Below are 17,043 nucleotides of genomic sequence, written 5' to 3' on the forward strand. Positions count from 1 at the left end.
CTGAAGATTATCCAAAAACGACTGGAATAGCACATCAACAGAGAACTTCCAGAAGTCCAGGCTGGGCAAAGAAGGGGTCATGGTACTAGGGATATTGTAGCTAATATTAGATGGATCTTAGCTAAAGCACACAATCCCAGGGGAATGCATATCTGTGTTTCATTGACTATGGGGAATGTATATCTGTGTTTCATTGACTATGTAAAGGCATTTGACTGTGTGGACCATAACAAACTGTGGCTGACTCTGAGACGAATGGGAATCCCAGAACACTTGATTGTGCTAATGAGAAACGTATACTTGGACCAAGAGGCAGTCATCAGAACAGAGCAAGGAAACACAGCATGGTTTAAAATTGGGAAGGGTGTATGCTTTCATTTATAAAGAGTTTAAAATCCGGGAAAAAAGAATAAATAGTTTCTTGAAACATGTGAGAAGTAAAACACATTTTATGAAAAACTTCTGGGGCACAGCAAAAACAGAACTTAGAAGTCAACTCAGAGAAATAAGCAAACAAGTCAGAAGGGAAGAAAGAATTAAAATTGACAATTTAATTCAAACACAGGAAAAAAAGCAGCAAAGTTGATCACCTCTAAAATAAAACAAATTGTAAAAACTTAGGGCAGAAATAAATGGAGTAGAAAATTGAAGAAACTGAAACTATCAACAAGATCAGGAATTGGCCAATGAAATCAACAAAACTCTTGCAAACTAAAGCAATGAAAAACAAGAAAAGATATAAATAATCTGAATAAAGAATGAAATAAGTGATGTCACAGAAGAACCAACCAAAATAAAAATTATAACAATGAATTATTATTAAAAACCATGACAAATATGAAAACCTAAAAGAAATGGGTGGGATAAATATTAGAAAATCACATTCTACCTAAAATGACACAGTCTGAAATAGAATACCTGAATAGGCTTATAATAAAAGAAAGAATTGGGGTCATTTTAAACACACACACACACACACACACACACACACACACACACACACACCCAAGAACAACAAAAAGCCCTGGTTCAGACAATATGAGAGAGGAAGACTTTGGAGGAGACCGACTGACACAGTAACTGGGGTAATGGGAGGAGGTGTGTTGGAGACAATGAGATTAGCTCAGGATAGGATAGGGTTTAGAGCTTTGTTCTTAGGGTCTCTATGAGTCACAGGTGACTTGACAACACACAAAAACAACAGATGGCTTTACCACTGAATATTAACCAAATATACAAAGAGCTGTAACCAATTCTACTTAAGTTCAGAAAGTAGAAAAAAAAACACTCTCAGAACCATTTTCTAACACAAACATAAACCCTAATACCAAAGCCAGGTAAAGACACTAACAAGACAGAAAACAACAGGGAGAATAATAACCAAGATTTTTTTAAGAATATAGTTTTGCTATTATAAAATCTAAGGCATAAAATATTAAGTTCTTTAAGCCAGAAATGGTTATTCTACTACATTAGGTTTCTATTTATACCAGCTAATTGACTGAATAAAAAAATTGAGGTTTAGTAACATATTCCAAAGGGAGCCATGCTGTTAACCCAAAGGCTTCAACACTCTGATGGTTTGAATCCATCAGCAAGTCAGAAGGAGAAAGATGGGCAATCTCCTTCCAAGCAATTTACAGCCTCAGAAACCCAATGAAGGGTTAGCTATGAGTCATTACCAATTCCATGGCAATGAATGTAAGTTTTCTTTGTAGTTTTTATACAGCAAATGAAACCCTGTTAGCCCAAAAGTTGAACATTTATCTGATCATTGTAAAGATGTTAGTTTGAGCCTGCATAATATTCTCACAGGACAAAGACATGGCAATCTCCCCCTATAAAAATTGCAACCAAGAAAACCCTCAAAACAGAGAGGTTCTATTTTGTCATACAGGAGCACTATTGGTCAAAATTGATAGCATCTAACAACAGCAACACGTATTACATGTTTTATCTGCCTAGAGATTTAAAGAAAATAAACAATACAATTTATTAGGAGGAAAAGACTTACAAGCCAAGGAAGTTTCACTTTTCCTCTTTATTTTTACTGAAACTGTGTAGTTTTCCATAACTTTGATGGTCAGCCTATTGAAGAGATTTATAGAGCATTGTTCCGTAGTAGTTACAAAGAGAAAGAAAAAAAATGGAAGTAAAAATTTATTTTAAATAAGAAGCACATGTTTTAAGGAAACCTCAAAAGCCAAATCAAAATATCGAAGAATAAGTAATATATATCAGTGATAACTTATTTGCCTCAGGACACAGGACATCAGAAGTGAACACAGGTTTAGTTTAAATTTTGTCCACAATACTTCACTCCATTTTATCAAATAATAGAGGATAAACTAATAAACCAGCATAGAAGTACCAAATTATTGTTTGAATTGAGTCAGAGACATCTACAAAGTACTTATTCAGAAGTTCCTGAAGCTGGTGATCACGGGAAGTGATAATAAGGAAAGACAGAATAGACCATTACACTCAAAGGAGGTAAAGGGCAGGGAGGGTGAAAGCATTCATAGAATCTCATTCAGGAATGATTTTATTATTATTATTATTATAATTCGGAGAATAAAACCTTACTTCCTCCAATCAGTGTCCTTAAAAGGCAGACATTTCTTAGTCATATTTCAGTATCAAAATTATATCAAATTATATCAGAGGCATTATTTCATACTAAGAATGAAATTACGAGCCATGTGTAAAAAAATTGTGGAATTTATATGCGTGAAATTATTCTTTACTTCTTACATCACTGTCTACAAGATTAACTCCCTATAGTTACAACATGAAAGCATGTTTGGCTGAAATTCCTTGTTAAGACAGTTATAAATACCACACATCAGTGAGAAATATAAATGCCAAGGACATTCAAACAGATTGATGAGGCCATCAGTACTAATCTATCAAGAATTCTAAAAATATGTCTATTAATGCTGTCAGCATCTATTTTTTTCCTTCTCTCATTGCAACAAATTCACACATGATAAACAATTCCACAATGAGATTAGCATTTCAAGACTAGACCACTTAATTATAAAATTATGCAATCACTATGTAATGATAATCACAAAACACCTTACTATATCTTCATCTTTCTTTTTTTAACCATTATGGAAAACATATTCCAATTTTAGGAAAGATCACAGTGCCCTTGGAATATAAAGCTGACTACCTAGATTCAAGGGGAAAAACTAGAATCTTAACTAAATAATATTCTTAAATAAACTTATTAGAGATTAGTTTCCATTTTATTCAAAGTCTCCAAATTAATTTAGCCACTAAATAAGTAAATCTGAACCAACTGGTAACAAGAATAAATAGAGGTGGACATATTAGGTTTTATGATGAGTATACTTTATATCCAAGTTTAAAGAGCTAATAATTTTCCAAATCTTATGTGAATACTAATACTCACTTTCAAAATCCATATCCATGTCAGCATCAGCAAAGAAACAAAAAGACAGGCTGCGTTGGGAAAAATCTGCTGTCAAGGACTTCTATAAATACCTAAAGAGCAAGGATATTAGTTAAAACATAAAGTGCATCTATCCAAGCCATGGTATTTTCAGTTATGTACTATGCATCTGAAAGTTGGACAATGAACAATGAAGACTGAAAAAAAATTGAGGATTTGAATGACAATGATAGTGAAAATATTAAATGTGCCACAGACTTCCAAAAGAACAAACTTTTCTTGACAGAAATGCAATCAGAGTGCTTCTTGGAAGTAAGGATGGGGAAGCTCTTTGGGTATGTCGCCAGGAGGGGCTAGACCTGGGAAAAAGGCCTCATGATGGGAAGGGCAGAGGGTCAGCAAAATAAAGGAAGAACCTCAACAAGAAGGATGGCACAATGACCGAAATAATGGGCTCCAGGCATATCAGAGATGATAAGGATGGTGAAGAATAGGGTAAGGTTTTGATCTATTATTCATAGGGTGCCTATGAGTCACAGTCAACTCAATAGCACCTAACAATATTTACTTCACTGCTAACTGAATCATATGGAATATGTATATATATTAATTACTTGCCTAACACATGGTAGTAAACAACAGTATGCTAATACTTTCTTTATCAAAGCATTATTACAAGTTAGTATGAAATATGAGTGTAAGAAAATTGGAAGTTGTCAAAATACATGGAATGCATAACATTAATAAGTTGAGAAGCACTGACAATGGCTGTTTTAAATTAGACAATCATATGATCTATTATGTTGAGAATGAAAAACAGAGAGAATGACATTGTATTCATAGTCTAATAAGATAATTTTAAAGTCTATCACATGATAAAGCAGCATTTAGGGCTCTTGTACATAGGGTCGCTATGAGTCACAAGCAACTTGACGGCACATAACAACAACAACATCCTGAAGTACAGTGCTGTAAGTGACAGGATATTATTCACATACATATTAGGCAGAACTGTCATAGCTATTTTTCAAATATTCATACAAGAACTAAAACTGAAGATGAGGAAATTAAGGATTTTTACCAAGTTTTGCAATCATAAATTGACCCAATATGTAATCAAAATACGTTAATAATAATTGGTGACTAGAATGTAGAAGTTGGAAAAAAGAAAAGAAAGACTAGCTTATAGGGAAAGGTTTTGGTGGTAAAATGGGGCTGGAAATCAAATTTCAAATACCCTGTTTAAAAAACACCAGCAGCAACTATACACATGGACCTCACCTGCTGGACTAAACAGGAATCAGATTGACTAAACCTTTGCAAAACTTCAATGGATAAGTTCAAGATCAGTAGTCAAAACAAGGCCAGCTGCTGACCATGGAATCAACCATAAATTACTCATATGCAAGTACAAATTGAGGCTGAAGAAAAGAAAAACAAGTCTACAAGAATGAAAATGCAACTTTGAGTGTATCCCACCTGAATTTAAAAGCCATCTCAAAAATAAGTTTGAGGCACTGAGCATTAATCATAGAAGACCAGATTGGCTATGAGATAACATCAAGAATATCATATAGTAAGAAAGCAAAAGGTCATTACAAATACAGGGGAGAAAGAAAAAATGGAAATGGATGTCAAAAGTGACTCTGAAAATTTCGCTAGAACATAGAGCAGCCAAAACAAAGGGAAGAATGGCTGAAGTAAAGAGATAAGATTTCAACGGATAGTACACTAATACAAAGCAAAGGATTATGCAGTAGTGTGCAAAAATCTGGAGTTGGAAAACAAAAAGAGAAGAACTTGCTCAGCATTTATCAAAACAAAAGAACAGAAAAATAAATTTGAGCCATAAGTTGCAGTACTGAGGATGCCATCGGCAAAACACTGAATGTGATCTAGGAAGTAGCAATAGAATATGGAAGGAATACATTAAGTCACTTTACCAAAAATTATTGGTAGACACAGAATCATTTCAAGTAGCAGCATATGGTCAAGAACAAATGATGTTGGAAGAAGAAGTTTGAAATGCACTGAAGGCATTAATAAAAAATAAGGAATTGGCATAATTCAATAAGCAGATGTAGTCCTAGACATGCTCACCATGCTATGCCAGGAAATTTGGAGGACAGCTACCTGATCAGCCTAATGGAAGAGACACATAATTGTTCCCATTTCCAAAAAGTGATCCAACAGAAGGTGGAAACTACTGAGCAATATCACTAGTATCACATTCAAGCAAAATCTTGCTGAATTAATTCAAAATAGCCAGAACAGTACATCAGCAGAGAAATGCCAGAAATTCATGATGGATTTAGAAAAAGACATGATGCAAGGCATATCCTTGCTAATGTCAGATGGATCTTGGCTGAAAGAAGAGAATTTCAGAATGTCTATTTGTGCTTTATAGGCTGAAAATAGAGGCTTCTAGTCTATGTGCTTTATTGAGAGGAATTTCACTGTGTAGATCATAACAAATTAGAGCTGACATTGAGAAGAATAGAAATCTTAGAACACTAACTGTGCTGATATAAAACTTATACATAGGCCAAAAAGAAAAAAAAATTTTAAATGTCCTGAAAGAACAAAGAAACACTGCATCATTTAAAATCCTAAAAAGTGTTTGTCATGATTATATCCTTTATCCATACCTCTTCAATCTGTGTGCCGAACAAATTATTTGAGAAACTGGACTATATGAAGAAGAATGTAGCATCAGGATTGGAAGAAGACTCATCAACAAAATGCATTATGTAGATGGCACAACTTTGCTTGCTGAAAGTGAAGAGGATTTGAAACACTTTGTGCAAGGGATCAAGCATTACAGTTTTCAATATGAGTTTTATCTTAACATCAAGAAAACAAAAAATTCTCATCACCCAGCAAATAGGCAATTTCATGATTGATGGAGAAAAGACAGAAACTGGCAATGACTTCATCTTGCTTGGATCCATAGCAATCATCCTTGGCACCAGAATACAGGAAATGAAAGATGCATTGCTTTGGGAAAGTCTGTTGTAAGGGACCTCTCTAAAGTGATGAAGAGTAAATTTGTCAGTCCAAAGACTAAGGTCTATCTTACTCAAGCTATGGTCTTGTCCAGCACTTGCTATGCATCTGAAAGTGAAAGATGGACAGTGAATAAATATCTCAGAAGAAGAATTGATGCCTTTGAGAATGGTGCTGAGAAGAGTACTTAATATTGCATGGACTGCCAAAGGGGCCAACAAGTATTTTAGGCAAAGGTGAAGCCAGGGTGTTCCTTATAGACAAGAATAGTGAAACTTCATCTAACATACATTGGACATGTTGTTAAGACAGACCAGTCCTTCAAAAAGGACATGATGCCTGAGAAAGTAGAAAGTAAGCAAAGGAGGTGAAGATAAAATGGTTTGACACAGTAACTATATTAATGGGCTCAAATGTGTCAGAGATGATGAGAATGGCAAAGGATAGGGCAGGGTTCAGATCCACTACGTATCAGGTTTCTGTGAGTCACAGTCGACTCAATGGCATTTTATGACAGCAATTGTAAATTAAACCTAGTATTATTAAACATTTATTTTTCTGCCTTTAAGTTGGTTCCCAATTCATGTGGGTATGTAGGTGACTTCAACCTTGCTTGCTGAAATGGAGGAGGACTGAAGCACTTGCTGCAGAAGGTCAAGGATGGTAGTCTTTATTATGGATTGAAATCCAACATCAAAAAAGACAAAGATTTTCACCACCGGGCCAATTGGTAGCACCACAATAGATGGAGAAGAGATTGAGATTGTTAAGAGTTGCAGCTTGCTCTACGCCACAAACAATCTTGACACCAGCAGACAGGAAATCAAAAGATGAATTGCATTAGATAAATCTGCTGTCAGGGATCTCTCCAGAGTACTAAGAAACAACGATGTTAGTCTAGAAACTAAGGTGGACCTGATCCAGGCGACGGTCTTTGCTTGCTATACATCAAAAGCTGAACAATGACTAAGGATGACAGAAGAAGAATAGATGCATTCAAATTGTGGTGCTGGAGAGAGTCTTGAATATACCATGTGCTGGTGCCACAAAGAAAACAAATAGGTCTGTCTTAGAGAGGGTAAAACCAAATTTCTCCTTGAAGGTTAGGATTGTGAAGCTCCATCTCACATATTTTAGACATGTGCCAGGACAGACCAGCCCTTGGAGAAGGACATCACGCTGAGAAGAATGGAGGGACAGCACAGGAGAGGAAGACCCCAGATGAAACGGATTGATACAGTTACTGGAGCAATGGGGTTGGTGTGTTGGAGTCAGTGAGACTGGCCCAGGCCCAGGCAGGGTTCGGAGCTGTTATATACAGCATCACTATGGGTTGTAGGTGACTCAATGGCACATAACAGCAACAACAAGTGCTGTGGGGGAAAATTCTACCCAGTCCTGTGCCATTTCCAGGATCAGATGTGGCTTAGAACTTGCCACAATAAAATAGGGCAAGGCTTGGATATAAAACAATTTTAAGTTATACAAACCACAGAGAGGGTGAAGCTATGTAGTCAATTAACATAGACTATTAGGAACAGTTTAGATAGACCAGAGAAATGAACAGTGATATTTGCTCAACTCTTGAGACTTAAATAGGATGAAAAAAATGTGTGAAGAGAACATACTTAAGCATTACTGCCAAGATAGATGAACTCTAAGAAAAAGTTTATTCAAAAGATCACTGCATCCAAAGTAATTTCTTAAAATATTAATGAAACTGACATTTCCAATAAAGCAAATTAGCTTTCTTTTTATTAAATAATTTAATTTGCATAAGTAAAATGCATTTAAAATGGTGAAAAAAGTCAATTTTTATACCTTAGAGTTACATCTGGTTATATCCACAAACCACATATTTTTCTAAGAGCAAAAAGTGTTTTAGTTATAAATTTTGCTTCATCAAAATTGAAAACTCTGGATTTTCAAAAGACATCAGCAAAAAAATGAAAGTACACAGTGGGGAGTAGGATTGAATGTTTTTAAATCATATTTCTGACAAAAATATATAAACAGTTCTTAACAATTCACCAAGATGATAGATAACCACATTTTATAACTGGCAAAAGATTGAACAGATATTTCTCCAAAGATTTTCAAATGGCCAATAAGCACTTAAAGAGATACTTCACCACAAGTGATTAGAGAAGTGCACAATGAAACAAAATGACCATGTTTCAAAATTTTTATTGTAGTGAAATATAGATAATATTATTCATTTTAAGCATTTTTACATGTCCAGTTTAATGAAAATTATGCTCATGATTCTGTGCAACCATTATCACTAGGTCTTCTTTCCCCTCAGATTTTGTCATCTTTAAGAGAGTCCACACGACAGCAAGTAATAAGTGTTGGAGATGATGTGGTGAGATAGGAACTCTTCTACATTGTTGGTGGGATTGTAAAATAGTACAATCACTCTGGAAGGCAGTTTGGCATTTCCTCAAAAAGCAGAAGAAATCTTTAATACCAATGGCACGGCACATAGAGCTAAGGTGAACCATAAAGAGGAGAAACTTCAGAACCATCCAGATGTTCTATTGAACAGTCAATATTAATGTGTATGTTACTAATTGCACAAAAACTATCATTTCCTGGGATCTTTACTGATTGGGTCAATAGTTCATTTATTTCCTTTTCATATGAAAGGCTTTAAATTTTCTATTAAAATTTACTTTTCAAAAAAAAAGTTTCCAAAGGAAACTATTTCCCACCTTAGTTGTTGTGTGCGGTAAAATGTAGCTTTTCAGCTGCTTAACTATATATCCCTTCAATTTTTCCATTTCAAAGTCAAGAGATTCTAAAAAGTAAATTATTTGTGTAATTTGGTATTTATAGAATTGTGCCTACCATTAACAGATGTGTATACATCAGAAACCTAGATGTTTATTGATATTGTGTGGTTAAAAAGTTCAAGTATGTTTGTCCATGTGTTTCTGACAGGTACACTTGAAACTCGTAAGTGTCACAATTTTGTTCAATTATACAGGATGCAAAATGCAGCTAGCTTATATAACTTGAAAAGTTGGTACTATTTTATTGTCATGCATAAAAAACATGTTTGAGTCCAGAATGTCTTTTATTTTTTTAACTAAGTGCAACTTTTAGAGTCTGAAAATGTACAATTTGTTTATAAAGTTAATTTTGTCAAAATAAAAGATGCCCACTAGAAAAAAAGGGAAAAAAAGCAGAAGAAATTACGTATGACCCAGCAAGTCCACTACGTGGAATATACTGAATAAATGAGAACGTAGGCACAAATGGAGACCTGTACACCAACATTCATAGCAGTGTTAGTCACCATCGCAAGAACTTGAAAACAGCCCAGATGTCCAAACACAATAGAATGAATTGAGAAATTATGGTACATTTATACAATGGAATACTGTGCAGCAAGCAGGAGTAATGATTTTGTAAATTATTACCTAACTTTGGAGGGACTGGGGAACATTATGCTGAGTGAGCTGACTCAGTCCCACAAGGACAAATACTGTATAAAACCATTACTGTCAAATGAAGGGAGTGGAAGGAGAGGGATGAGGATGGTCAAAGGGAGGGGATTAATGATGGGATTGTACAATTTGAAGGATGGGAGTGATGTAAATTGCAAGAATCTGATATGAAAAACAATGTATTCAACTTTTATAAATAAACTAGTACTTAAAAAAAGAGAGTACCAGTACTTTTTAAACAGTATCTCTTTTTTTAAATAGATGACTGTAATAAAAAAAGAAAAATACACAGGCATGTGTTGGCAAGGAAGTGAAAGGTAAAAGAAAATCAGAACTCACTACTAATAAAACTTTGAAAAATAGTTTGGCAATTTCTTAAAATGTTAAAGACAGATTTAGCGTACTTCCCAACAATTCCAGTCAGAATTTAATTCTCTTAGAGAATTAAAGTTACGTGTTGTTCTTGTATACTGTCTATTCAGAACTGATCCGTAGCTGATCCTCTGGCAGGTTTTCAGAGGCAGTTAAAGGTATGCCTTTGTGCTGTGATGCTGGAGAATATTGAATACACTACAGACTGCTGGAAGAACAAACAGGTTCATCCTGGAGAGGGTGAAACCAGGCTGCTCCTTGGAGGCAAGGATTCTGAAGCTTTGTTTGACATACTTTGGACATGTTGCAAGGAGGGACCAGTCCTTGGAAAGGGACATCGTGCTTGGGAGTGTGGAGGGACAGACCGCAAGAGAGGAAGACCCTTGATGAGATGGATTGATTCAGTAACTGAGGTAATAAAGATAGGTGTGTCAGAGACCCCAAGATTGGCACAGGATAGAGGAGGGCTTAGGGTTATTGTACATAGTGTCTCAGTGAGTCACAGGTGACTCGATGGCACATAACAACAACATATCAATTCTAAGCATGGGTGGCCTACAGGTAAAAAGCTGCCCTGCAATTCTGAGGGCACACGGTTTGAATCCAGCAGTTGCTCCACACAAGGATGGGCAATCTCCTCCTGCGTGATTAACTGCCTCTGAAAACTTGCTAGACGGTCAGCTATTGCCGGTTCTGACTCCATGGTGCACAGTAACAACAACAACATATCATCACTAGGATTTTGGTATTTTCACAGAAACTGGCAAGCAATGGGCCAGGATGGATGTCCCTAGATGCTTAAATATAGTTGGGCTTCCATTCCTGTGTTGCTGTTTTACAAACAGAGAGAGAGAGAGAGAGAAGGGGGGAGAAGGAGAGGGAAAGAAGGAGAGGAGGGAGAGGGGGAGAGGGAAAGAAGAAGTGAGGGAGAGTGAGAATGAGGGAGAGGGAGGAGAGAGAGAATGACAGTATCGTCTTTTACTGACCCTCCAGATGTTGCTGATTTTTGAGATCATACTGATTTGCAAGACTATGTATCCACAATTAAGGTAGTTGGAGACCAGAGGGGGCTAAGATAATGGCTTAAAAATCCAACTTTTATAGCCATTATTTCTCATTATCTGAAGGACTAGCCTTTCTCTTACCATCATCTATATTTAGGGAAATATGTAAGCCAGCTACTTCATTTGTTATGAAGTAGGTAGTCAATTTTTTAGTGCACACTTGTATCAAAGCAGTATTCTGAGAAAACAAGCATGTCTTTTTCTCTGAGGAATCTTTCATTACAGTTGAAGCTTTCAGCATCTGCATCCATAAGCAAAGGTGCACTCCAGAAAAAGCCATCAGGTCACAACAATCAACACCAGCTTACAGAATTTAACATCTTCATCTGGTTGGATTCTGATCAACACATCCCCTGCCATCCGTGGCTAGGTACAAATGAACATCATCCACAAACTCAGGAGTGCACACTTCTTCCTGTGCTTTAGACAGGCTGGTCCTCTCACTCAACTTCAGCACACATGGGCCAAGTCAACCCACCAGGGATCCTCAGGACTCCCTGCCCCACAAACCAGAAACCTTTCCTCATTTATCCATTTATCATACTAGGTTGATGGTACTGAAGGAGGAAGTACAAACTAAGTCTGTCTCTTCATTACTGTGTATCTCCCACTTCCACCCATCAAGTGGACCCATGTAATTATCAAGTTTTGAATGTACTCGCACCTTCCTGTAACTTTTAAAGTCTTGGAAAAGGAGTTCTGATGCTTCCCTCTTCCATTCATCAAGTAGATCAAGTTAGTCACCACAGTTAAGCATACTCATCAGCTTTTTTTTTTCTACCTCAGTGTATTGGCAAAGTCTTTCTCTTTATAGTTGTCTTCTTTCAAAGGTGACTTTCCTCAGAATTCTGGATGGGGCTTAATCTTTCTTAGTCTAAGTTCCAGGCTTTGTGCCAAATTCAACTACTTGCTACAAGCACTCTTTTAGGGCAAATTTTCCCTTTGAAATTTCCAATTAATATCCAACTGGGGTACATTTTTTCTTCTAAACTACAATATGTCCCATCAATATAACATCTTCTATCCATTAAAATTGCTACATCAATATCCATCAAGTATATCATACTTTCAAAAAAATCTAATTTTTATAATATATCTTAGCATTACTACACAGAAGAGTCATCACTGTCCATCAGATACATTCAAATAACATATTTTATCTTAAACCATTAAGTATTTCTTGGCTTTGGTTTTCTGGTCTCTGTAATTCATTTGGAAAAATTTACTCCCTTACTCTAAGTCTTTCCAGAGGCATTAACGTAATGTTAGAGTTCCCTCACTGTATGACTTATTTATTCATTCCTTTATCCTTAGCTAATATTTCTCCTCGCTCACAAGTATAATTTTTTTTTAACCCAAACTTTTCTCCCTTGGGAAGGGATATCAGGGTCAGATATTTTGCCAACCTAAATCACAGGTAATAAGACCAGTCTGGCAAGTGATTCACCTTTGATCTATCCCCATTGAGTAAAGCTGCGTAGGTTCAATACAAGTGGGTTATCTCAGCCATTAGACTAAACAGGTAGTATTCACAGTTAACCTTATATTTGCAAGATAGGGTGAAGGTACAATTCACCCTATCAGACCTGTAAGAATTCTTGTATGAAGGTTTAAGGATATTGTCACAGTTGTTTGATCAACAGTCACTCCTGCTTCTGGTACCCATAGCTGCATCCCTGGACCTGAGACTGCAGTGCTGGCAGGAGGAAAACAATTTCCGGTGATGTAGGGAAGAATTGTTTAGTAGCACCAGCATCGTCTCCTACTTTTTCTTCTCCACATATCCTAGAGAAATGTAGGAATCTGTCTAGTGGTGAACCCCCTAAGGCTCCTTTCATAATGAGCATGAGTACACACTCTTGAAGGTGTGAACTAGCCTTCATACCTTTATCTCCCTGTATTTGGATAACAAATGTATCAATTGCCCATCCCGTTTTCTATCAGACTATAACTCTGAGGGTAGTAGCCAACATGATGTATCCATTTAATACAATGTGTTTCTTGGCTATTGCTGTAGACTGTAGGCTGTAAAGTACATTTGATGGTCTGAGGAAATATAACTTGAGGAGCCCAAACTGGTACAGTATCTGTTTTTCCCAGTCCTTTAATGGTGTTTTTGGCCTAGTCTGGAGTAATTATATCTGTGAGGATCCACTTGCAGCCATGTGGTGCCACCAGAGCCATTGGTCGGATATGTTTTATCAACCAAGTGCAGGGCCTTCCTCCCTGGGAATATATCCCTCTGTCCCATAGCCATCTGCAATTTTTTTCTTTCTTGCTGGCAAGAAGAGAAATCTTTATTGGTGATTAGTGATGCAGAAGGAGAAAGATAAATATATCTAATTTAATCCTATCTCTTCATTGCTGTTGCACCTCGTGTCCACTTGTTTTATGTACTCAGCCATCTCAAGGGAGTGCAGCATCATGTTCCACCTGTTGATTCCAATCACCTTCTGATTCTTGCAAGGAATTCTTTTGTTGAGCATTGATATGCCCAAGGCTAATGCTATCCTAAATTCCCAAATTCTTTCCCTAGATCCATGCTCCACACTGCTGTCCCCTTACTAGTCCAATTTCCAATGGGCCATTTCTCTAATCATATGGTTAAGTCATTAGCCATTGCCTATGAATCAGTAAAAACCCACACATAAGTACTCTCATCATTGCTTGATCCCTCAGGTACTGCTAGGAAGATAGTGCGTTGTTCTGCCCATTGTAAAGATTTGTTCTTTCCTTTCTCAGTTGGGGTCTTGTCATCTGCTGGTCTTAAGGCAGTGGCTTTCCACATCAAATGTTGCCCTTATGCCCTGGAACGACCATCTGTCAACCAAGTAGCCCTTTGCTGCTCATCAGAGAGATGTTCATAGGGCAATGTCCGTATGGCAATAGGCTCTGGCAGCCTCACTGGAGGACGAATGGGAAAAGGGGCTTGTGGAGATGGTGGGTGCCTCCCTGAATTACCCCACGAGCTTGTTCCTGGATCAACCATTTCCATTTTACCACAGAGCTGTTTTGGGCACCACCTTCTTTATGTGTGTTTATCCAACATCACCCAAGATATAATGGGTATTTCAGATCTCATAATAACCTTATATCCTTCTGTCCTTAGAGCAGTTTCAACCAATGCCCAATAACAGACAAGTCATTGTCTATCCAATGGCGCATATCGTGCAACAGGATCTGGAAATTTCCCTGCCAAGAATCCTAATGGTCAAAGCAGGACAGCCTTTTCAGGTTTTTGCCATAAGGCCCAGTCTGCCTAAGTACAGGTGGCAGATAACTTGAGAATCATATCTGAATGTAGATCATAAATGCCTGGAGGCAAGAGAAGTAAGACTGCTTTTCCTAGTTCAGCCATAGCCGGTTATTGCTAAGATCCCCATTCAAACAGTTTTCTTTTGGGTAACTTTATGGGTAGGAATTAAAAATATACCAAGATATCGGGCATGTATCCTCCAAAACCACCAATAAAATGGTGAGCCTTCTGCTTGGTCTCAGGAGTAGATAGTGACAGTATCTTGTTCTTAGTTGCACGTAGAATGTGACAGATGGCTCCTGCCCAGGTTATTCTTAAGAGTTTTACTGCTTGTGGAGGGACCTGGATCTTTGCTGGATTTCTAAACCAACCTCCATTGATCAAGTGACCAACAACTGTTTTTAAGTCATCCCTAGCCTGTTCTCCAGGTGAATTTATATAACTATGTGGTAAGACCATAAAAGTAAAATAAGATCCTTCCTACATGAAATTAAAGTGGACCTGGATCTTTGTGGAGATTGATATGGATAAAAAAGCATTTGCAAGATCTGTCGCTGAGTATCAGTCTCCTTTATTCTGCTGTATTTTCTACATCTTTGATACTATGTTTGGGAGTTCTGAAGCCACAGATGGTATTACTTTATTTAGGCCTTTTGTGAATTAAATATATACCATTCAGGCACATTTTGTTCTGTAATATCAGATACATTAAGTACAATGATTAATCACCCATTCATTCTATATTGTCTTTCCCTTCATCCAATTTAAAAAGCGGTTACTGCAAGAAAACTATTGGACACAGTGGACCAGTTCAGCAAAGTGGCGGGATACAAGATCAACATACAAAAATCAGTTGGATTTCTCTACAGTGACAAAGAGAATACAGAACTGGAGCTAAGAAAAACAATACCCTTCACAATAGCTAATCACAAGATTAATCACTTGGGAATAAATTTAACCAGAAGCACAAAGGACCTAGTCAAAGAAAAGTACAAAACATTACTACAAGAAACAAAAAGAGACCTTGAGAAGTGGAAGAATATCCCTTGCTCATGGATAGGAAGACTCAATATTGTGAAAATGGCAATACTACCAAAGGCAATTTACACGTCTAATGCAATCCCAATACAAATACCAATCTAATTCTTTAATGAGATGGAAAAGGCAATCTCCGGTTTCATCTGGAATGGAACGAAGCCCCGAATAAGCAAAGCACTCCTTAAGAATAGAAGAACGGTAGGAGGTATCTCACTCCCTGGTTTCAAATCTTACTACACTTCCACGGTGGTAAAGACAGGAGATAAAATCAATTAAGTGGGGAAACAACAGCCTTTTTAACAAATGATGTTGGTAAAATTGGGAAAGTATCTGCAAAAGACTCAAGCAAGAGCCACACCTCGCTCCATATACAAAAACCAACTCAAGGTGGATCATGGACCTAGGACTAAAACCAAGGACTATAAACTTCATTAAAGAACAGCTAGGCACAATGCTAGAAGTCCTAATCCACAACATAAACAGTCTTCCAAGTATCCTAAAAAACCTACAACCAAGAGAAGATAAAGTAGATGAATGGGATCTTCTAAGACTCAAATCCCTATGCACATCCAAAAACTTCTCCAACAGGGTAAAAAGGGAAGCCACCGACTGGGAAAAAGTATTTGGTAATGACATGTCAGATAAGGTACTTATAGCCAGAATTTATAAAATACTTGAGCACCACAAGATAAAGGTAAATAATCCAATAGAAAAATGGGCACAGGATATGAACAGACACTTCACTGAAGAAGATATTCAGATGGCTAACAAGCACATGAAGAAATGTTCAAAACCTCTAGATCTAAGGGAGATGCAAATTAAAACAACTATGAGATATCATCTCACCCCAGTCAGAATAGCAAAATTTAACAGAACAGCAAGCAACAAATGCTGGCGAGGTTGTGGAGAAACTGGAACCCTTATTCACTGTTGGTGGGAGAGTAAAATGGTGCAACCACTGTGGAAAATGGTGTGGCGCTCTCTCAAAAAGTGGCAAATAGAGATACCATTTGACCCAGGAATTCCACTACTGGGAATATAGCCCAAAGAGACCATAATTGACATCCAAGCAGATATATGCACACCCATGTTTATTGTGGCTTTGTTCACAATAGCAAGGACTTGGAAACAACCTAAGGCCCATCAACAAATGAATGGATAGAGAAGCTGTGGTATATTTACACAATGGAATACTATGCTGCTCTGAAAAACAAGGGACTCATGCAAGATTATTCAAAATGGGTGACTCTGGAGCACATTATGCTGAGTGAAGTATCTCAGCCACAAAAGGACAAGTGCATCATGGTGCCATTGTTGTAAAACAGGACTGACCTTTGGGTTGTGGAGAGACGGAGAAAAATGGGTTCACTAATGTATACTGCATTGAAATAGATGAGGGAGAAAACTGTTTAAAAGGGATATGTGATTAGGTAT

Source organism: Elephantulus edwardii, unplaced genomic scaffold, assembly GCF_000299155.1.
Source record: "Elephantulus edwardii isolate Elephantulus edwardi_28Jun2011 unplaced genomic scaffold, EleEdw1.0 scaffold00009, whole genome shotgun sequence".
In the NCBI taxonomy this organism is placed as follows: domain Eukaryota; kingdom Metazoa; phylum Chordata; class Mammalia; order Macroscelidea; family Macroscelididae; genus Elephantulus; species Elephantulus edwardii.